Here is a 24,899-nt window from a genome sequence, read left to right as displayed (position 1 = left end):
AGGGGGAAGGAGTGGGGGAGTGAATGAACCTTACCATTATCAAAATTGGCTTAAAGAGGGAATAACATACATATTCAAGTGGGTATAGTAATATATTTTGCCCTGAGGGAAAGTGGGAGGGGAAGGAGATAAGGGGGGGCAGGTTAGGAAAGAAGGGCAGTTTGCAGGGAGGGAGCAGTAAAAAGCAAAACACTTTTGAGGAAGGTGAAGATGTTCTGCATAACTGCACATCTATGACTTCTATTGAATTGCTTGATTTCATAGGGAAGATTGAGGAGGGAGGGAAGAAGAAAATTTAGAACACAGAATTAGCTCAAAGACCTTAATCTCATTAGAGTTGGCTCAAGGAGGGAATAACATACACACCCAATTGGGAGGAGTAATCTATCTAACCCTTCAGGAAAGTGGGAGGGGAAGAGGATAAAGAATGGAGGGCAGAGGAGGGGAGGGGTCAGTCAGAAGCAAAACACTTCTGAGGAGGAATAGGGTAAAAGAAGATAGAAAATAGAGTAAATACTATGGGAATGGAATAGGATGGAGGAAAATAGTTATGATGATTGATTATAATGGCAAAATGCATGATATCTGCTTTGCTGGGCTATTGTGAAGAAAATTCTTTGTCAAGTTTAAGGTACTATATAAAAGTTATGATGAACACGATGCTATTAGAAAAACCCGGAAAGACCTACATGAACTGAAACAGGGTGAAATGTACCGAGGGTATCTGAAAACAGATTGAAGCAAATTTGTTTTTTATAGTTCCTTAATCTGAAGTTTTGTTTTTATCTGTTTCTCTCACAACCTAGCTAATGTGGAGATGTTTCCCATGACTACTCATGTTTAACTTAGATTGAATTGCTTGAGTTCTTGGGAGTGGGGGATGGGAAGGGAGGGAGGAAGAGAAGTTGGAAGACAAAGTTTTAAAAAATTGATGCCAAAATTTGTTTTTACATATAATTAGGAAAATAAAATTTTAAACAGAAAAAAAATTAAACATTCCCAATTTCTTTAATAAGGACAGCTAGGTGATGTAAGGGATAGAGTGCTGGCCCTGGAGTCAGAAGTTTAAATTCAGCCTCAGATATTTGCTAGCTGTATGACCCTAGGCAAGTCACTTTGATGTATGAGGCAAAAAAAAAAAGGGGGTTAATAGAAAAACCTAAGACCCAAGCTTTAATTCAGATATTAGCTCCTAAAGGAAGTTAGACCCCAGTTAATGGATAACTTACAAGTTAGGATGCTAGGTTCTCTTACTCACAGAAATCAGTGCCCATAACGGAACAGAGCAAAAGAGGCCATGAAGACCTGAAACTATAACAATAAAGGAAATGATAGGCTATAGAAACTTAGACTAGAAATAAATGAAAAATGAAGATGTTTTGAAACTAGCCATGGGAACCAGAAAGAGATATGTGCAGAAAAGGCCAAATTTGTCCCCAGATTCACCTTATGACATGTAAACCCCCAAAACACACGTCCACTGAAAAAGGTACCTGTCTTGGGGGTTGGCTTAGGACCCCAGGAATTCCAAATAAGCCCTCCCCTGTACCTCCCCAAGGTGGAGAATATTATAATGAGGACAGGCCCTCCCTTGTACCTCCCCAAGGTGGAGATTATTATAATTAGACTGATAACCAATTTATCCATACTATAAATATAACTGTCTTTTCTTTCACTATTCGAGAGATTTTTCCACTGTTCTGGTTCTCTCCCTGTGGTCACTCACAGTATTTCAATAAAACCTGGGAAACTGAGTCACTGAGTCTTGTAATTCTTTTGGGACAACTCTCGATCAGTTTGACCCTAATTCTATCCCACATCAACTTAACCCTGCTTGCCTCCATTTCCTCATCTGTGAAATGAGCTGGAGAAGGAAATGGTAAACCACTCCAGTATCTTTCCCAACAACTCCCCAAATGGGGTCATGAAGAATCAGACACTACTAATTGACTAAACAACAATTCCTTTAATAGATTCTCATATGTCATGGTCACACATCTTCTTGTCTTCTTGGTCACATTCCTCCACATAAACGCTAGTTCATCAATGTCCCTCCAAAAATGTGACAATCATAGAGCTCAGCATAAGTGTACCCAGTATCCTAGTAGGGTTCTAATCATCCTACCATCCTGGGATTCTCCAAGTGCACTTTAGCAGTCTACCAAAGAGAGACATTGTCTAGCTAGCCAGAAAAAAAATGAGTTTCCTGTCTTCAGTAAGAAAGTAGATTCCTTCCTGTCAACCATCAAGCAACCAATTTAGAAAGAAAGACATTGTACCTATTCAACTATGATATAGGGAGCATCATCTGGCCTCAGGGCCTTGTGGCAAATAAAGGGGAGGAAGAAGATCAAGGGATCACATACTTTGAGCTGGGAAGAACTTTAGAGATTTTCTAATCTCCTCATTTTACAGTAGAGGAAACTGAGTCTCACAGAGGTTAAACTTCTTGCCCAAAGTCAAACAGTGATTGAACTGTAATTTCAACTAAGGTCCTCTGACTCTTAATCCAGTGCTCTTTCCACTGTCACACTGCATTTCAAAGACAGAAAGCATGAAAGTGAATAAATGAAAAAGCATTTATAAAGCATTTACTATATACCAATCATTATGATAAGCATGGGGATAAAAATTTAAAAATGGATACAGTGTTGGTTTTCAAAGAGTTCATTTAATTGGGGAGATGAGGAGGAAGGAGGGAGAGAACACATAAAAGAAAGATTGAATTCAGGGACTATAGAAAAGCCTGGAAATCTTAAAGATTCAGTTTCAGGGTGAATGGCAAGGCCCTGTGGTCCTTATGCTACATCAACAAAGAAGATGACAGTGCTGGTAATTGCCCAAGTATATCATTTCAGTAAATGGAAAAAGTTTGTTGATCCTCCACCTCACTAAAAAGAAAAGAGTTGGTGACTCCCATCTCATCCAAGCCACATAAGCAGGTCAGACTGCCTGTATGGCTCCCCAGTCAGGAAGGGGTCAAGATAGGGGAGAAAGCAAAGAAATCAGAGCACTTCTGGTGGTAGTGGATCTTTTTGCTATCTGGTTATCTTGGATGATGTGTGCCAGGGGAAGAGGGGAAGAAGAGAAAGAGAAGAAGGAAAGAGGAGAGAGGGAAAAAGGAAAACAGCGACAGGACAAAAAAGAGGAAGAGGCTGAGGAAATGAAGAGACACTGTGGAAATGGCTCAGAAACAAAGCAGTCTTCATCTGCTCAAAACACTCAGTACTTCCAAATAGTTTTAGATTCTCCACTCTGCCTCATTCCTATCCCTGGGTATCATGAGGTGATGAAGCAATGTCCTGATTTATCCAAGTTTCATATAGCAGAATTAGGAGGTTCTACCTATGTAAGAATAGCACCTTTTTTTGAGAAACACATAAAAAAATATCTAAATGAAACATATCTCATGTTTCTTGCCTTCTCTCTAAGCTAAAGGGGTTTACTTCTTATTGGGAGAAACCCCAATAGTTCCAGGTCTAGAACTACTTTTTCCTTGATTAAAACGATGTTTGGAAATATGGATAGTTTGAGAGAAAGTATGAGAATTCTAGTCTGCTCAGGAACAATCATCAGATGTATGGTATAATCCTGACCTGCAAATCTACCCAAGGCTTAGGCTACTGGGTTGATTTCTGCTTTGCTGTAGGTCAGGGGTTCTTTTTTGTGTGTGGGGAAATAAGGGTTACTTGCCAGGGTCACACAGCTAGTATCAAGTGTCTGAGGCAGAATTTGAACTCAGGTCCTCCTGAATTTCAGGGCTGTTGTGTGCCACCTAGCTGCCTCCAAGCCAGGGGTTCTTTTTTTTCTGTTGAGAATTTTATTTTCCAAATTACATGTAAAAACAAATTTTGATATCAATTTTTAAAAACTTTGTCTTCCAACTTCTCTTCCTCCCTCCCTTCCCATCTACCAACGCCAAGAACTCAAGCAATTCAATATAAGTTATACATGAGAAGTCATGGAAAGCATCTCCACATTAGCTAGGTTGTGAGAGAAAACAGATAAAAACAAAACTTCAGATTAAGGAACTGTCAAAAAAAGAAAAAGTATGCTTCAATCTGTTTTCAGATACCATCAGTTCTTTCTCTGTCGATGGATTGCAATTTTCATAAATCCTTCAGAGTTATATTGGATCATTGCATTGCTGAAAATAACCACATCCTTCACAGCAGATCATCTTACACTATTGCTGTTATTTTTTATACAGTACATTTCGCTTTGCTTCGGTTCATGTAGGTCTCTTTCCAGGTTTTTCTGATAGCATCGTGTTCATCATAACTTTTATATAGTACCTTAAACCTGACAAAGAATTTTCTTCACAATAGTCCAGCAAAGTAGGTACCATACATTTTGCCATTATAATCAATCTTCATAACTATTTCCCTCCATCCTATTCCATTCCCATAGTATTTACTCTATTTTCTATCTTCTTTTATCCTATTCCTCCTCAGAAGTGTTTTGCTTCTGACTGACCCCTCCCCTCCTCTGCCCTCCATTCTTTATCCTCTTCCCCTCCCACTTTCCTGAAGGGTTAGACAGATTACTCCTCCCAATTGGGTGTGTATGTTATTCCCTCCTTGAGCCAACTCTAATGAGATTAAGGTCTTTGAGCTAATTCTGTGTTCTAAATTTTCTTCTTCCCTCCCTCCTCAATCTTCCCTATGAAATCAAGCAATTCAATAGAAGTCATAGATGTGCAGTTATGCAGAACATCATCACCTTCCTGGAAAGCGTTTTGCTTTTTACTGCTCCCTCCCTGCAATCTGCCCTTCCTTCCCCTCTTCCCCCCACCCTTTATCTCCTTCCCCTCCCACTTTCCCTCAGCAAGCCAGGGGTTCTTAATCTGGATCTGTGGATATATTTCAAGGAATCTCTAAATTTAAATGGGAAAAAGTCATATCTTTTATTTTCACTCACATCTAACTAAAATGTATCATTTCCTTCTATTATGATTTTTTAAAAATTATTATCCAATGATGATGATGATGATGATAAAATATATGGGATTTACCTTTCTGGCCTATTGTGAAGAAAATTCTTTGTCAGGTATAAGGTACTATATAAATGTTATCTATTACTGTTGTTGCCATAATCAACATCATGGGTTTATTATAAGGAAATCTTTCTTTAAAGTACTATATAAATGTAGTTTACTATTTTAAAAAATGATGAGCAGGATGCTATCAGAAAAACCTGGAAAGACTTACATGAGCTGATGCAAAGTGAAATGTACTGTATACAAAATAACAGCAATATTGTAAGATGATCTGCTGTGAATGATGTAGTTGTTTTCAGCAATACAATGATCCAAGACAACTCTGAGGGACTTGTGAAAAATGCAATCCATCTAGAAAGAAAGAACTAATGGTATCTGAATACAGATTAAAGCATACTTTTTTGAGAGTTCCTTTTTCTAAAGTTTTTTTTTTGTCTGTTTTCTTTCACAACCTGACTAATGTAGAAATGTTTTGCATGACTATACATGTATAACTTACATTGAATTGCTTGAGTTCTTAAGGGGAGGTGAGGAGGGAGGAAGAGGATTTGGAACACAAAGTTTTAAAAACTGATGTTAAAATTTGTTTTTACATGTAATTTTGGAAAAGTAAAATTCTAAATAAATAAAAATGGCAAAAAATTAAAACAAATAAAAAAATTATTATCCTAAGAAGACATTCATAGATTTCATGAGATTGCCAGTGTCTTTGATATTAAAAAAAAAAAAAAGGTTGAGAAGCCTTTCTCTAAACAAATAGAGTATTTTGTTTGGTTTAGTGTTTTGTTTTGCTTTTTGTATAGACCAAAGATGATTTACACTTAGGCTCACTGCCAAGATCCAGTCTCATCCCATCCTAGAAACTATGGGAGATAGAAAGGAAATCTAAGACAATGCTTAAGTTCTATGACGGCAAGACATATGTCTAGTATCTGCAATTGTTCGACCATTTGGAAAAGAAGCAAAATGTTAGACACTCTTAAAATATGATTATAATTAAATAATGGTAACCCAAGTCTTCAGTGAAAGGTAAAGTCCCAATTTCATAGTAATTCATTCAACTCCAATGATTCCCTCTATTCACTTTTCTGAGTTTACTCATTTTTAAAGTTTTCATTATATTCTACTTAACTATCTAGGTTAAATTGAAAAAGATGCCCTGCTATTTTATGCTATTACTTTAAACCTGGCCAATTGTAATTAATTTTTTTTTTTTGGTATTTCTTGCTGTGGTGACTGCTGTAAAGAAGTCATAGAAATACTCAAAAAGTCAAAGTCTTGGACTATAACTGATTAAAGATGTCAGTTACAGTTTAGCCTAATTACTTGGGACAATGAGACTAAAAAATGTTATTTAAAAGCCTGTTCTCTATCTCTTTCTCTGTGTGTGTTTCTGTCTCTCTCTGTCTCTCTGTCTCTCTATCTCTCTGTCTCTCTATCTGTTTCTGTCTCTCTCTCTATATATATATGTGTGTGTGAAACTTGATCAACACAATGACCCACCATAATTCCAAAGGACTCCTGAAGAAACATGCTATCCACCCCCACAAAGAGAGCTAATAGACTCAGAGTAGAGACAGGAACATATTTTTTCTCCTACTTTTTTTCTTGTTTTTTGTTTTTGTTTTTGTTTTTTGGACCATGGCTAATATGGAAATTTGTTTTTCATGACTATACATAGTTTTAATAAGTTTTATTTTTCTTGCCTTCACATGATGATGGGAGAAGGAGAGACAGAGAATTTGGAACTGAAAAAAAAATTTTAAATCGTGCTTTAAAAAATTTTTAAAGAAGTAATGCTATTGCTTAAATACAGTTCTGAATATGACATTTTTAAGGTGTTGCTATTTTAAAATAAAAATATTATCAAGATTTATTCTTTTTTTAAAAAAAATGCTTCCCTAAGGTTCCTCCCATTTTTACTTAAGATCACACTATTTTCTAAAAAATCATTACCTTTTATCCCTGATACCATTGTCTTTTAAAGACCAAACCAAAGCTGTGACTTTTTTTAAAGCATTTTCAATCTTCTTTAATCAGATACTTGACTCAAGCCTCGTGACCTTGATTGAAATCAAATTAATCAGTGTCTACTTAGTGTAAGGCACCCTGGTATGTACTTGTCATGAAGAATCTCCCAAGGCATTCCATAAAGAAATGTAGCTAGGGGGTGCATAAGAGAGGCTTTGCAAGGAAGACTGAAACCTACAGCTGGGTGGGTATTTCATGTGAATTCCCTTAGGCAGAGAGATTAAAGATATACCAACTACATTTCAACAGCTGATCACTGTCTAAGACCCTAAAACATGCATTTTGTGATCTTTAAAAAGAGTGAAATTGGAGAATGACCTCTGCCCTAGTGCCTGTTACTGGACCCTTACACATAAGATGAAAGAAAATAAGATTTGTCTTCTTGCCAATTGCTACAGAACTAACTTAACTGAAACTCTCAGCTGTAAATGAGAGCTTTGTCTCACTAATGAAAACTTACTTGAGTAGACTTAAATCTATTTGACCATTTTAACATATTGGGTTAAGGAGTTAGATATGGAAAGCAAGGTCCAAGACACCAGCACCTCAATAATGCCTATAGATATTTACAAATAAATCAACAGAAATATTCAGATTTAATACCTCAACTCTAGGGAGGCAGCATTGTGGATTGGATAGAAATATGACTTTAGAGTCAGGAAAACTACGAATTAAGACTTGCTGCTGGGGCAGCTAGGTGGTACAGTGGATAGAGCACCAGTCCTGGAGTCAGGAGGACCTGAGTTCAAATCTGACCTCAGACACTTGATACTTACTAGCTGTGTGACCCTGGGCCAGTCACTTAACCCTCATTGCCCTGCAAAAAACAAACAAGCAAACAAGATTTGCCTCTGTTTCCTACTGTCTATAGGATCCTGGGCAAGTCACTTATCTTTTCATTTGCCCTCTACAACACTATGTTAAGACTATAAACTACAGAGAAAATGCAGATCTGAATTTATAGGGGTTTAGTCATCTGAAGACTCCCTGTACCAATGAAATCATAGGTTAAGTCCCTCTCTTTTTCCATCTAACTGCTTACCTTTGCATTAAAAAAATCTTTATGACACTCAGTGATAACCAATACCAATAGTAAGTAGAGACAGTAGACATCTCCCAAACACATCGGTTTTTAGTTTCTGATAACCAGAGATAGGTCTTTATTCCTTCACTGAAGCCACTGAGCAGGAATATGCAAAGTGGCATGGGAGAGATGAAGAATCAAATCAAACTCCCTTCTGGGAAGTGGGGGTGGATGCCGAGAAGCATCAGACTCACAGAAAGGTTGAGTTGTAAGGAATTTTAGACACCATCCAGTCTATCTTTTTTTATTTTCCAATTGAGCAAACTGAAGCCCAAAAAGGGAAGTCAGCTTGCTTGCTTACCCAGGTTAATGTCAATGGAGATGAGAATCCAGGTCCCTTGACTGACCCCCATGCTGCTCTTATCAGAAGATTGTCCATATATTGAGGAAGCCTGTACAACTTTCCTTTCCTTTCTCTGGAAAGTCGGATAATCTAGTTTGGAGACCAGGAAGATAGGTGTAAGCCCTGCCTCTGACAAGTACTAACTTTATGAGTATAGGCAAAGCATTTATCCTCTCACAATATCAAACAGCTCCCTAAGACTATAAATCATATATGAGTTGAGAATTTTCACTAGTGTAGAGAGTGGGCACCCCATACTAGGATCTCCTTTACAAGTAAAAACACAGCTCTGGATCAATTCATCCTCTTTTCCCTCTAAAAACTGGGAGGAAAGCTTACAATTTTCCTCATTATGAATATTGATTTTTTTAAAAAGTAATAGCATTGAGATAATAGTCCAACAGCATTGAGATAACAGATAACAGTACCTGCACTATGTTTATAGTGGTGCTCCAGTGTGGAGTTACATACTTTTAATGGGCATAGTTATTATTTACTACTCAGCCTGAGTTTATTTTGGAGGGTCATCACTTGTCTATCATTAGCATCCCACTGAAGATAATTTTTGCCTTCCTTCCTTTCTGGTTTCATTATCAAGCTATATATATAAATCCAAGCTATTTTTTTTTAAATCCAAGCTTTTTTATTGTCTTTGTTCTAGCATCAGCTGGGAAGTGATATGTGTCCATATATACCATATGTATATATGCATATTGTGTATATATATATATCTTTACATATATGACAGAATAGTTTCCTCTGAAATCAACTCAGCAAGACTATAATTCTGAATTTGAAAGCATGATTCCCCCTTTTTATATGTACTTTAATTTCTGTTCTTCTGCCCATACAAGCAAAATTCCATCCCCGTCACCACATAATGGCATTCCTTCTGCCACAGATACAGCAGCACTTATCACAGGATAGATAATATGTCGGAGTTAGAGGAGAGTAAATGACTGGAAACTAAAGATATGAGCAGAGTGGTGGTAAATGCATATTCTGTTTAAGTTATTCTGGCCACTGGGGAAAATGTCTTTTGAGATGTAGGAGACACAAAGGAGAAAGAGAACCCAAAGCAGCAAAGGAAAATGGATTTAGCTGGATTGAGGAATGGCCTGCTATATGAGATTAATGAGAACTGTTTTAAACAGCTGGTATTTTGCAAGGCCCTTTATTTCTGCCCCACAACTAAATCCACCCTAATTTAAACAGGCCTGAAGGTTGATTGTTACAACAATGTATCTTTTACTTAATCCGTCCCCAGTTAACTTTTTTCCCCTATTACCATATTATACAGGGGCAACCCAAAACTGGCTGCTAGTTGTTAATTACATTTGATGTGCAGTAACACAAGAGAGCTAATTAACTTGCATCAAAAAAGCTTTATTTACTGTGACAAATTAAACAAACTCATAAAGTGCTCAGCCACAATGGCTCTCAATTATCATGCAGTCCAAGTAATGAAGTGCAAACATATTCCCTGGGTCTCTCTCAGGTATCACTTCAGCCTTGCAGCCCCGCTGCACATGTAAAATTATAATGGATCATCTGGACTTATTTTTTTTAATGAATAGCACTGATAGTCAACTGCTTATTTGTTCCGATTTTTTTTTTAAGTGCATGTATTTGTTGGTATGGCAGCCTTACTCCATTTCTTAATCTTGATCACCCTCCCTTTTTCTAACTGTGTTTTCTTGAACTGTAATAAGAGAACTCTAAAAAACCACAAAGGCAAATTCATTTATTTATTTGGTTTTTTGTTAATTTATTTATTACAAATCCCAGCATACCTTATTAAATATAACTGCCCCAAATCTCAAGTTCTCTCTTCTTCCTCTTCCTCTTCTTCCTCTTCTTCCTCTTCCTCTTCCTCTTCTTCTTCCTCTTCCTCCTCTTCTTCTTCCTCTTCCTCCTCTTCTTCTTCCTCTTCCTCTTCCTCTTCTTCTTCTTCTTCTTCTTCCTCTTCTTCTTCTTCTTCCTCTTCCTCCTCTTCTTCTTCCTCTTCCTCTTCTTCTTCTTCTTCTTCTTCTTCCTCTTCTTCTTCTTCTTCTTCTTCTTCTTCTTCTTCTTCTTCTTCTTCTTCTTCTTCTTCTTCTTCTTCTTCTTCTTCTTCTTCTTCTCAGATAGTGGCTGTTCTGAACAGAATAGGAAAGACTACTGAAGTTCCAGATCCACCAGAGAGAGCTTAAGTCAAGGAAGGTGACTACAAAGGTCTTTCTTCTTGGCAAGGAGAGAATCTGAGGACTTATTCCCTCAGCTGGCACAAAGTAATGGGAAGACTAGGTACCTGGGGAAAATTAAAATTTTATGTATATCTTCTTGACATGATAAAACCAATTATATCATTCACATAGAACAAGAGAGATTCACTTAAAGTGAATGTGAAATATATTAGAAAATAAAAGTCCATTTTTCATTTCTGTAAAATGTATAGGGGATTTACTTAAATCAGAATTGGTTAGGAATGGAAGTTCCCAGTTAGCATCACAACAGTTTAAAAAAAAAAAGCAGGTTTCTTAAAAGGTAAAAAAAAAAAAATTGCTCCATTTCAACTGTAGCTTTGAACTGAAGATATTCAAACCAAGGAAGCCAGTGTGCTAACTGCCTTTGGATATAGGAAGAAGCATTGAGAAATGAGAATGTGATTGAGGGATCAGTCCTCTGCTGGTGGCATATAACAGTGGTGCTTTGCAGGGCTAGAAACTCTTTAGCCCAAATTGGAGGTCTTCACAGGGAATTCTAGACGAAGAAAGTCAACATGGATAGTCCCATTTCTTGAATTCAACTAGGCTGCCATGTTCATGTTCAACACAAAGGCTAAGGCCAACCATTTTGTGTGTAACCTTATCACACAAGAGAATCCTATCCCCAGAGATGGCAAGAAAGGTCTTCTCTAGGGTCTGATGTCTTCCTTTACCCTTCTTTGACTGTTGACATTGGTGAACAAACTTACCATCCTATTGTTGAGGCCCAAGGTCCCTCCATTTCTGAAGGAGTTTTGTCCTGCTTCCCATCTAATCAGTGTTTTTATCTCCTGGACTGACATCAAGTTCCTGGGGGGAAAAAAAAGGCGTACCAATACTGCATTGTATTTGGCAATAGGTCACAGCAGGGTCTGTTAAAGAAGTCACAGTAAGAAACACAGCTGAGTGTGGGCATAACAAAATGTCCTTTATTTACAGGAGCATAACCTGTAATATGCAATTTGAACACAGAGGTACACCATAGTGAGTCTAAAAGATTGCTGACTCCCTAATGAAAACTTTGAGTGATTCCAGAGGTCTAGGGTCTTTTACTTTGGGTGATTATTATGCACTAACAAGGCAGTGTGATTATTCTGCCCCAGAATATTCATACAAATCAGTAGTACACTCCTAACTCTGCCAGCATTTCCTGTCCAGGGCACTAAAGTTCGCAACTGTCACACAGGTCTCCTAATTGAAAGGAGAACAAAAGACAGAACAATTTTGCTTTTCATTTGCTAGCTTCTTCATGCACAGCATCTCACTTAACTGTCTCATAGAAGGAAAAAAAAGACCTACAATTTACAAGCAGGGTCTGTCTTCTTTCTGAGGACAATTATGAGCTAAGAAGAAAACAAAGACGATAAACAGAAATAAAACCTGAAATAAATCATTGCCGAAATTGGAGAGCTGCAGTAAACCATATTGAAACTCTTATAGCCTAGTCTACAACGAACAACAATCTTATATCTCTCTATCCCATCTGGAGAGAGAGGCACACAAGAGGCTGACCAATTTATTATAAACAGGCCTTTTTATGCTAGACTGATTGCAGAGATGTCACTATAACTGAGAATGCTGAAGAGGACATTAAAATACAGCTACAATGCCAAATGGAGTAGTTGATTTCTCAGGGTTTTATTCAGACTGAATGTTACACACCCTTCTGCTTATGGAAGTCCATGGGTGGCCATTAAATTGGACTGAGCATCTTACCAGCCTATTCATATTGACCAGGGCATGGTGGCTAATTTTGCCCAATTCTCCTAGTGCCTATTGCAGAGAGCTAACAGGGCTAAAGAGAAGTTTCTTGTGCTGCCCACACCTCTTCCTGACTACAGAGTTTCCCTAGTGAGACTATGGTCATTACCCCCTTTTTGCTTAAATGTTAATACAATTCTAAACAGAGTAAATGATGATACATCTTTTTCTACGCACTTCTCTTTAGCTACATTAAAGGGATAGATCACTATTTGGTTTGTCATTGCTCTTTTCTGTTTAATAGAAGTAGGTTCATACTTTGGAACCCTATAAGGAAAATTGGGGTTCAAGTAACAGTGGTGTGCAGCCAACTTTCTCTTATCTTATTGTGAGGATGTCACTTGGGGCAGAATTGAAGTTTCATTTTCTCAGGTAATTGAAATGAAAAGTAAAAGTCTGGCTATTTGCTGCTATTGAAGAGTCCATGGTACTTTCCACCAAACTTGGAATAGAGGAAGTTAACATGTTTCTTCTTTCAAAATTTCAAATCAGGTGCTTGTTTTCTCTCAATTTCAAACTCCTTTGGAGGTCAGTCCACATGGGACTTTCATATCCCTCTCTTTTTTTGGTCTAAATTATTAAATTGTTTTTAACATGGTTTATGACCTATCTATCCATGATTTCACTTAAGGTGTGTCTATCCACAATGTCTATATTAGAATAAGAATTACCCAAGTGGCATTGTCTCCCTTAATGTAATCTTGGGAATTGTCTTTAGAGTCCACAACACATTCTTTTGAATATATTCAGTAATGTTTAATTTTTTCCCATTGATTTTGGGTTTGAGTTGGAAAAATAGCCAAAAGTTATTAAGAGTCAGTCTTCTTGAAGAAAATCTGTGACCAAACTGGATGATTTCATTTTTGTTTAAAAACAATATGTGAGTGGTGGCAAAGAACTGGAAATTGAAAGGATACCCATCAATTGGAGAATGGCTTTTGTTTAAAAACAATATGTGAATGGTGACAAAGAACTGGAACGTGAAAGGATACTTATCAATTGGAGAATGGCTAAGCTACTTGCATATGATTATGATGGAATACTAATGAGCTGTAAGAAATTATGAACAGGTTGATTTTTTTTAAAACCATGGAAAGAGTTGCATGAAATAATGAAGAGTGAAATGAGCAGAACCAAGAGAATCTTGTATGCAGTAAGAGCAATGTTGGTCAAAGAATAACTGTGAATGACTAAGCTATTCTGAGTATTATACATATTCAAATAAACTACAAAGGACCTACAAAGGAAGATGCTAGCCACCTCTAGAGAAAGAACTGATAAACAGAAGTATGTATAGTATGGTTTTACATATGTATGGGTGTGTAAGAGTGTGTATGTGTGTGAAATGGTGGTCTTGTCTAGCACAGGGTGGGAAGGGAGGGAGGAAGAAAGTTTGGAACTTCAAATATGACAAAAAAGTAAATTAAATTAAATTGAAAAAAACAAGATGTGACCATAAAGTAAGAAGACTCAGTTTCTTGTATAGCTTACAAACTGGCTAAAAAGGTACTTTCAAAAGAGGAGCTACAGAATCGTAAATGGTTTTCCCCAATAACCATTTCAAAGGACAAGTGTATGGTACATTTCTTAATAAGTGGCCTCTAAATATCATAAGACTTATATCATGCAATGCATAAAGAAGAAAGCAGGACCAAAAGGACAACAGGAAACACAACTTTGGTCAATTGCCACTATGGATGTTAATACCATACACTAAAAATCAAGGAACCCTTCCTCTTTGCTGCTAACAATCAATAAATTCAATGAGTATACATTGTAATAAGGTTAAAGTGTGTGTTTGGAAGTATAAATTTTGACCAACAAAATGTATGGATAAATTTGAAGACAGGTGGATACATAGATGATAGATGAATGGATGGATGGATGGATGGATGGATGGATGGATGGATGGATGGATGGATGGATGGATGGATAGATAGCAGACAAAGACAGCAACCTCCTCTACTTCACAGACGTATGTGTTTCTGCTTGAATAAAAACATTACAATAATTGGCTAGTTGTCCCCCATATATGAGGTGGATGATTTTTAATACGCCCATTTGGCTGGTGAGGAAAAAAATCTATGAGAAAGTTGTATTTTAGTATTATAACAAGACAATGGCCAAAATGAAGCAAAAGACAAAGCCACTGAGCCTGTTTCGCGATTCAGCAAATGAAAACATTGTATGGATTTCTCTATGAATTCTTACAGTGTCCTGAGTTTCATCACATGTCAAAATGCCTTCCCTTCTAGCAACCATTAGCTTGACACAAGAACACCAAGCCTCCTATCATTGCCATATCTGCAGGTGACAAGTACCAAGCCTTGATCAAATCATCTGATCATGTTTAGGAAAGTACCTACATGCCCAACAACTCTCTGTTAGGACTAGAAAGTAAGCATGCGTTGCTTGTAACAGATCACTCATATAGAATGAAGGTCAGACTCTCTTATTATGCTCAACTGTGTCCAGGTTTATGTCATCTAGCATTGACTATTTCTCAGGGCCAGACATGAAGAAGTGACAAATTAGAAAGAGCACTCAGTTCAGAGCTTCTCAGAAGGGCATTGGAAATGACTAGTCTAAGTTTTCTAAGAAAATGAAGACAAACCATTGGATTCCCGTGGGGGAGGAAAGCAATATGGCAGTTGACTCTGGAAACTCCTCTGAGGACCCTTAGCCTAACCATGAAAAATGAACTCTAGGTGAGACCAAAAACTTATCTATAGAATCAAGAGAATAGGCAGGAATAAACCTAGGTTTTGACTTCTATGCTTCTGAAATACCAAAGAGTAATTATAATGGCATTTCTAGTTAGCATTTTTTTTGTCCGTTATAACATTTAAATGAGGCTACATTCAGCTGTTTGAATGCCCTGTGACAATATTTTTTCTCTCAGCTCCACGACTGTTTTATCACTCCATACTCACTTGACCTAATCGGCACCATCCTGCACTCTGAAATGTTTATACTGTTAAATGAATTTTTAATCTAACTTTTACAGCATTCAATTTCAGTTTCATCAGCCATCTACAGTGTAATCTCTAATGTTTTAAAATAACCTAGACAGTAAAAAAAAAAAAATCCACCATGCAGTCTCTGTGTTATGAAGCAAATGATTAATTAAAGCAAATTAGATTCTGGCAGCTCTCGCTATCATTATCATTTGTTACCAGACTAGACTAATAAATCTTTGTTGAGAACATGTGCCTTCACAAGGTTCAAGAGTCACCTGGGAAAGGACATTGTTGACTAATATTTTCCTATTGCTGTTAGTTTTACATTTTATTACCCTATGGAATAGCAACTAATATTTTTCAAATATTTCGAGCGCATTCATGAATCCTATTTGAGTTTGCTGTTTAGAGGTAAATGTTGAGTGGGTGGGGGAAGGGGGAAGGGGAATACTATTTCCCAGCATACTTGAGTAATGGCAATTAGTTGGGACAGCTAATCTCTCTGTCCGTGCACATAAGGAAACCGAAATGATGCCACATCACCAGTGCCTCCTTGCCTAATGCAGTCAAAGCTATGGTACATTCCAGGGGCTTTCAGCAGCTGTAAATGTTATCTAAAACATAGCACACTAAGAAAAACACAGCACTCTGCTGGCTTGGAGGCTTTTCTTTCTTTTCCGAATCTCTGGCACCTCTACATTCAGTAAAGTAACAATGCCGTGGCAAACAGCTCTCTCTAAATACAACCCAATGTGGCTGCCATGCAAACTAGACAGTCTTCGTGTTGTTTCTGAACTTGCAGAAGGGAAATATTGACAGCTATTTCAAGAAAGGGACCACATACTTGCTTTCCTTTATTTAGCCTTCTCGGAATGCTGTCACTTAAATAAACCTTTAATAATTCTCCCCACCTCCCCAATCAACTGTTGCATTTTTCAAGCCTACTGTTTTCTCTCCTTAATCTCTAGGCTATAAAGCAGCTTTGCCATTTGGTCTACCTCAAACATCTTCAGTTGGTGTTCCATTGCAGAGATCCAAGGATAGGGGAGGTTATTTTGACGGCACAAGCCAACAACATAAGCTGTGAGCTTGTCTCCCATGTCGTTGCTAACTTTGTTCAGATTTTCCATTACCTTGAAATGTTACGAAAAACACAGCACCACCCCCCCCAAAATAATTTTAAAGTCTCTGCCATTACAGTAGATTCATAATTTTAGGATCATATAAATATGGCAGTTGTATGAATTTTTAAAATAATAAGAACCGCAATATATTATTCTCCAAGTTTAGATGTTTTTAGATCGTAATTTATAACCCCAAGTCAATTTAAAAAACAAACCCATGTTGCTTCTAACATGGTGTGACCATAAAGTTTTAATACATAATAATATAGGGAAGGGTCATTTCAAGCCTTGGTTTCCTTTTTAACAAATGTATTTCAAATGAATTTTAATCCATAAGTCACTCCCATGCAAAAAAAAAATAGTTCTAATTGTTTTAAAATCTCAAATTTAAATTCTATATGACAACATCCTAAAAACAAATACCCTCCTCCTTTTTTAAGCTGGGGAAGAAAAAAAAGTGAGCTATTCCCAATCAGAGTAATTTCCCCTACCTACCTACTCCCTCTCCATTACCCAAAATTGAAATGCAGTTTGTGCTGTTGCTCTGGGTGGTCCTTATCTTTTGTTTTGGTTTTTGGTTTGGGGGTTTGTTGTTTGGGGGGGCGGTTGGTGGTGTTGTATTTATTGCCCTAATAAGCTGGTAAGGAGCCTACAAGGAAAATCATGATGGCAGTATATCCCAAAGGCCTGGATGTGTTTTTTCAGGCACCATTGAAAAATGATCTGGCATTGCATGAGTTAAAAAAAATTCCCCCTGGAAAAGCTAATTATTGCATGCAGATACTTCTTTGTGTGATCAAGGAGGGGACAATTTAATAGGCTCTGTAATACAACCAAGAACAAAATTGCTTTAAAGGAAGTCTCTTGTTGAGTGACAACTCTGTTGCCTGAGCCAATTAGGTCCCAATAAAGAGTGTTGAATTGGCTCCTGCTTTCTCATTAATTATGTTCTGTCACAGACATGGGGCTTGATTTAGCAATTTTGTATTACATTAAGATACTGAAAGGAATGGAACAAATGGCTCACTCTGATAATAGGCATTCTATACACGGTGTGACATTTACTATCCAGCTGTCCATAAGGCAGCCTAGCACTTCAGTTCAGGGGTTTATTTGTCATTGCTTCAAAGGGACACTCAGCTTTTCACAAAAAAAGAAACAGAGAGGCTAATAGATAGGACAAAATGTACTGCTGATATGCTTTATTAGAGATAGGATGCTAGGGTTTTGCTAACAAGCTCATCCGTTGGGACTGAGCCGAGTTTGCTGTCAATCATTCTACACACAAAGGCACACTAGTTAACAAGGAGAAATGAATTACAGACACTTATTCTGCCTGTGGGATCACAAATACACCAATCTGTGAAAGAGGCACAAACTCAGGAGACAAACTACATATTTGTCAATAACCTCCTAGAAAGAACCCTAGTAATTCTTTGAGGACCTTTGATTTAGCTTCCCTCTAAAATACATGTATAGGAAATGTTTTAGTTACCATGACATTCTTCCTTTGTTATTTGTACAAATTTTCATCACATTAAAAACAGAAAACTGAGGAGGTCTGCAAATGTTTTAGTAGGTATCTATCCACTACTTTTCATAGCCCTCCACAGGGAGCTGCTGCTTTGGTTGTTTTCATTAAGAACAACAGAAAATTAAATCTTTAAACTTTAGGTTTGGGACATAATCCATCAATATAACAGGACATAATCTATAACTCAATGTATATCATATGATAACTAAGAGAGCAGATTGTTGGGGGGAGGGTTTTAGTGTTGTTTTTTTTAAAGAAACCAGGTCCAACTTCTTAAATAAATTGACAAGTTTTAGCATATAAATGAAAGTATGTTTGTATGAATTTACATATTATGAGTATTTATGTGTGTGCATATATGTATATGCATATATGTAATCTCAAACTACCATATATATATATATATATATCACATGGTAATAGATAGTAAATGGCTTGGATGTTATAAATACACCATTTAATAGCATACAATGAGATGTCTTACCCATTTCATATCTAAATCTTTAGAAAATTTCTGCTTATGAAAGAGATCAACATTTTTATCATTTCTGCCACTATAAACATTCTCCTACATCCCACTGGCTTTAGGAAAACCCATTATAAAACCACAAGTGGTCCATCAAATATGACTAAATCACACTAAATTTATTAAAATATAATACTTCTTCAAGTGTTCCCCAGAGTCACTGGTCCACTCATTTGTCTGTATCAACTCATTTAATTTATATTTGAAATCTTTCTTTTGCCACCATCTTAGATTATTATCATGTATTTGGCAAGGTCAAGGCTTAAATATGAGAGAATAAGAGGGTTAAAAGGGAATTTACCAATTATCCTCATTCTTCAAACACAAGCTATGGGAGCCTGTTGAGTTCTATTTCAAGCTCCAGGAGAACAATAGTCCCTGGAACCTGTATCCTATACTAACACTTGAGGTTACTCTGCTGAGAATCAGGTCCCTGAGCAACTTCATCCTCCCTTGATTCAGGGTGGGGAGAGGAAAAAAAAGAATTCTCCTGCAGAATCTCCCTTTCCCAAAATTATTCCTCCCCAACAATCCCATCCACTGCTTCCTAGTCTCCCTCAGAAAGCACTCAGCTTGTATCTCTATCACTGATACCTCAACAAATATCCTCTATTTCTTCCCTAGTTAAAAACTCTGGGGAAAACAAAACTAAAAGCAGAGATGCAGGCTTATTGTTTGTTCTAGTTGTATTCACCCAATCCACCAAAAAAGAAAAAAAAATCCAAGAGTTATTGTTGGTTCATTTATGTGTGAGGTTGATATTTTTAATTTTGTTTTCTTTTTTGTTCCTTGTAAATTTTGTTTTATTTTAAATAGTAATAGATCTGGCTAAATCTCTGGACCTCAATAATGTTTCCTGTAAAAATGAGAAATGAAATTAACTGATTTCTGCAGTTGCTCCTAGTCGTAACACTTTATGACCCTATGAGATCCTGACCGATTTAAATACAGAACAATATTTTTTCTTCAAAATGTAAAAATAAAACAAAATAAGTGCTATTGATAAAGGACTCTCCCAAGTCACCTTCTCCATTTTCAGTCAGTAAGTCAACAAGCATGTAATAAGCACCTACTAAGTGCAAGAAAACCCCAAATGGGGTTGAGAAAAGTCAGATGTTACTGAATCTACTGAAGAACAACAACAAATGTACCAGGCAATACGCAAAGTACTGGAGATACAAAGAAAGGCAAAAACAGCACCTGCTTTCAAGAAACTCATAGTCTAATGGGGCAGACAAAATGCAAATAATAAGATACAAAGGAGATAGAGAGTAAATTAAGCTAATGTGAAAAGAAAAGGCATTTATAGAGGAGAGACTAACAGCAAAGGATTTCTGCAGAATTTTAAATGATATTCACTAAATTGGGGGGGTTGGGAGGGAACCTGTGAAAATTTATTTTACCTTTTGTTTCCCACTTCTACCTAAAAAAGAAAATAAACAGCTACTATGAGTATCCTATACCACTTCTATCATGTGGTATATATGTATTCTGCAGCATGTACTGTTATATCACTTTATGCTATATTACATATAAAAATATATTTTGATGCTTCCCTGACTGAGAGAGCTTACATTTTAAAGATGCCACCAAATATTTCTCTGAAAAACATCCTGTTGCTATTTTGGAAAAGCCTACATACAATAGAGATAACGATAGATAGATAGATAGATAGATAGATAGATAGATAGATAGATAGATAGATAGATAGATAGATAGATAGATGGATGATAGATGGATAGATATAAAATAGAAATAGATATATGATAGATTGATAGGTAGAGATAGGTAGGTAGGTAGATAGATGATAGATTGCTGCATAGATGAATAGATAGGTAGATAGATAGATAGACAGATATAGACAGAACGAACAGAGGGAGGAAGAATTTCACACTCATTTGGCAAGGGCAATGTCTTCTCTGGTCTAGGGTTTCATATTTCTGAGATATTTCAAAAAGGCTGGCTCAGTGTATAGTGAAGACATTTATAGGAACATTAAGCATTTATGCATTAATATATATGTTCAAAACCCTCTCTAACCATTCATCAGTTCTTCCACATACCTGTTGTTTTTTCATATTTCCACATACCTTGCAGAAGCAGATTGCTGTGTAGAGACTGAGATGCAGTGAAGCAAATCGTCCCTGGCCGGAAGGATTGGTTGATTGGTTGGTTGTTGTCTTTCATGCTTGAAGAGAACCAAAATGGCATCACTATGTTGGGGTCAATGCATAGCATGCCTGACTATAGCTAATCAAACCAATATAAGCTTGAAAGGCTCTACCACAGGTCAGGCACAAATAGTCTATATGACCATTGGGGAGGGAGATGTCTCTAAATTTGCATATCTCACATTTCTTTTGAGCTACTACAATTCTGCTTTGCTTATATTGTATAGCACTTTCTTTGATATGGGCATGCCATGATGTACAATCCTGTGCCAGTGTCTCCTATGTCTCACAATCTATATCAAATTTCTGCAGAAAGATCTTTAGAGTGTCCTTGTATCACTTCTTCTGACCTCTGTGTGAGAGCTTGCCTCTTGAGAGTTGTCTGTAAAATAGTCTTTTAGGCAAATGTGCCTTTGGTATTTGAACAACATGGGCAGCCCATGGGAGTCCTTTCTTGAGCTTAACTACTAAGCATTGAAACTTTACTGCAGAGAGTGCAACTCCCATGGTAGGGAGGATTAGGTTAAAAGAAATGGCAAAAGACCTGGACTTACAGTCAGAAGATTTGGGTTGGAAGCCCAGCTCTGACTTGTCTAAATTGTATTAACTAGAGTCAAATCTCTTTATCTCTTTGAATTTCACTTTTCTCATCTGTAAAATGGTGACAATGCTTATATTAACTAGCTCACAGGCTATTGTAAGGAAGGGGTTTTGTAAACTGAAAAGTGGTATGTAAATGTGTGTTGCTACTGCTGCTGGTCTGTGAAATCACAAGGGAGACAGTAAAATATATTTTCTGCCAATCTTTTAGTGTGCAGATTCATAGTAATATATCTGAAATGTTGTTTGGTTGTATTTTTTATTTTAGGAGGGAGGGGTGTTGTGCTTCTACTTAATAGCAAGAAGAAGAAGGGGCCAAGGCAACAAGGTGCACTGGGAAAGAATAATTGGCTCAACTGACCCGTTCAAATCCTCTGTCAATGCTTACTATCCATGTCTCTTGGGGCAGTCACTTAACCTATTTGGGTCTCAGTTTCCTCCTCTGTAATGTGAAGGGGCTGAACTAAATGATTTCCAAGGTCCCTTTTAACTATCTAATCTTATAGAAAGTTGATGATCATAGGCGAGTCCAAGCCAATTGAGAATTCACAGAACTGCCCTTCTCTTTAAGTTGCAGAAATGGAGATTTTTGAGAATTGGAAAAGGAACTCAGAAGCCATTTAGTCCAAACCATACTTGAAAGAGAGGGTCGAGGGGCAGCTAGATGGTGCAGTGGATAGAGCACCAGCCCTGGAGTCAGGAGTACCTGAGTTCAAATCCGGCCTCAAACACTTAACACGTACTAGCTGTGTGATCCTGGGCAAGTCACTTAACCCCAATTGCCTCACTAAAAAAAAGAAAGAAAGAAAGAAAGAGAGGTTTGACTATGACATTTCAAGTAGCTAAATAGCCTCTACTTGAAGCCTTCCATTGAGGGGGGAACCTACTACCTTCAAGACATGCTGTTCCACTTTGGGGCAATTCTTTTAAATAAGATGTTTTTCCTGATGTCAAGCCCCCTTATAACTTCTACCCATTACACCTGGTTCTTCCCTCCAGAGCCAAATAAAACAAGTCTAATGTTTCTTCATATGATATACCCATCAAATACTCGAAAACAGATATCATATTTCCCATGATCACCCAGGTTTTCTCCTCTCCGTGCTAAACTTCCCTAGTTCCTTCAGTCACTGCCCATGTGGCATAGGCTCAAATGCCTTCACCCCTCTTGTTGCCCTCCTCTGGATACTCCTTGGCTTATCAATCAGCAGTTTATCAAAAATTCTGTCATGTGTTTGTTGATGATAATAATCATTTAACAGAGTCAATATTTTCCAAAAAGACAGGAAATAATGTTTCTTTATCAGTAGAAAATAAACTTAAATATAAAAAATTGGGGAGGAAAAGTATCTAGAATTTTTTTTGAAATTCAATACTTTTGCACTCAAGCACTATTAGAGGAGGTTGGAACAAAATGGCATCTTTCTATAGAAGAGTCCCCAACCTTCTCTTGTGACTTGGGAAGAAAAAATCAGACTAGCAGTGAAACACAGAGGAATCATGGAATGCTATGGTCCAATGGAACCTTAAATAAGTATAATTGATACATAATTTATTAATTCTAAGAGCTCAAATGGATCTGTGATCCTACATGTCATTATAGTAATTTATACAGAAGTTTAAGCGGTGTAAATAAATGGTCACAAAAAGAAAGCCAAAATAATCCAGAAAGTGCTTTAGTCAGGAAAAAAAAAAAAAACAGACTCACTTGCCAAACACAGAGAGACCAAAATAAACAGAGAAATAGAGATGGAGACAGAAAAAGAGAGGGAGAGATACAGAGAGGGAGAGAGATAGCAGTCAAAAGCAACACTAGGTTAGAATCTATAAATCTATACTCATCTGTAAAATCTTAAAAAGAAAGATGATGGAGAATTATGAGCAGTATTATTTAATATAATAGAAACAGAGGGGCATAAAACCCATTTAAGAAGGCTTAATAAGAGATGCAACTAAGCAAAGTTGTCCCAAAGGCACATAAGAACTAAAAATGGAAGCTCAACAAATGGAAAAAAATGGAAAATACCTATGAAAATTAACATATCAAGCTGTTTCTTCATATTCATTAAAATTAACTTTTATTAAATTTAAAGTATGAGCAAAATTAAAACAAAAAAGAAAAAGTTCTAATCTCTAGAAAGATTAAAAACCTGAACATTTTTGAAAGGACATTTTAGGTCAGGTCAGATAACTTCTGCTTTTGAAAGCTGTTTCCATGGTCATCTTGAATATCCATCAACCAAAGCAAATTCAAAGTACCCACAGTTTCAGAGAGTACAATGGCAATGCATGGTGTCACCGCTGCTTCCACATCACCTCACTTTCCTATACTCTAGCACATCTTTGCCATACCTACTAATTCTTCCTTTACCTCCAGTCAATCAAGGTCTTCTACTAGAAGACAGGTAGAGAGAAGGGTAGTTGGGTGGTACAGTGAATAGAGTACCAGACCTGCAGTCAGGAAGACTCCTATTCCTGAGTTCAAATCTGGCCTTCAATACTTGTTAGCTGTGGGACCCTTGGAAAGTTACTTAACTCTGTTTGCTTCATCTGTAAAATGAACTGGAGAAGGAAATGGCAAACCACTCTAAGATCTTTGCCAAGAAAACCCCAAACAGGCTCACAAAGAATCACGCATGGGGGCAGCTAGGTGGCGCAGTGGATAGAGCACCGGCCCTGGAGTCAGGAGTACCTGAGTTCAAATCCGGCCTCAGACACTTAACACTTACTAGCTGTGTGACCCTGGGCAAGTCACTTAACCCCAATTGCCTCACTAAAAAAAAAAAAAAAAAAAAAAAAAAAAGAATCACGCATGACTAAACAACAAAAATAAATTTGGGGGATATTATGGAAGGAATTGATCTCTCAGACAAGATACTTAAAAGATAAAGTTATCCTCCAATTCCCTGATTCCTCTGCACACTCACTGCCATTGTTGTCTCCTATAGTTCAGTGAGTTCACCAATATGGATTTCAATTTTCTCATCTGTAAAACAAGGGAGCTAGATGAGGTGATCTGGTTTTTGTCACCTCTCAAAGTAGGTGGTATATTTATGATTCTCTGACTTCTTCAATTCAGGCCACCAGAGAAAGTTTTTGAAATGGAGATAGCTCAAGAAAATTCATAGACCATCCTGATCCTCATTGTCTTTATGGTATAAGAAGGTAAAGGTGATAGCCACCACAAGGATGAGCATCATTAGCCATTAAGGCCTAGAAAAACAATTGACCCAGAAAAGGAGAAGAAATAGTGCCAAAGGAGTGTGAAATAGTGTAGGGTAGTGGAAAGCAAACTGCACGACATTTAAGTCTCTACTCTGTCATTAACTAGCTGTACGATCTTGGACAAATAAATTCACTATTCTGGGCTTCTGTTTTCTCACCTGTAAAATGAAGGGATTCTATTTGAAGATTCTAGATTGAATCTAGAGCATTCCTTCTAGTTCTAAACCTGTAAGCTGTTTGTATGTAAGTCTTCTAAGTCTTCTCCATCTCCTTCAGTGTCTTTTTAAGAACACCT

Source organism: Dromiciops gliroides, chromosome 2 (assembly GCF_019393635.1).
Source record: "Dromiciops gliroides isolate mDroGli1 chromosome 2, mDroGli1.pri, whole genome shotgun sequence".
In the NCBI taxonomy this organism is placed as follows: domain Eukaryota; kingdom Metazoa; phylum Chordata; class Mammalia; order Microbiotheria; family Microbiotheriidae; genus Dromiciops; species Dromiciops gliroides.
Note: the sequence above shows the minus strand (reverse complement) of the source record.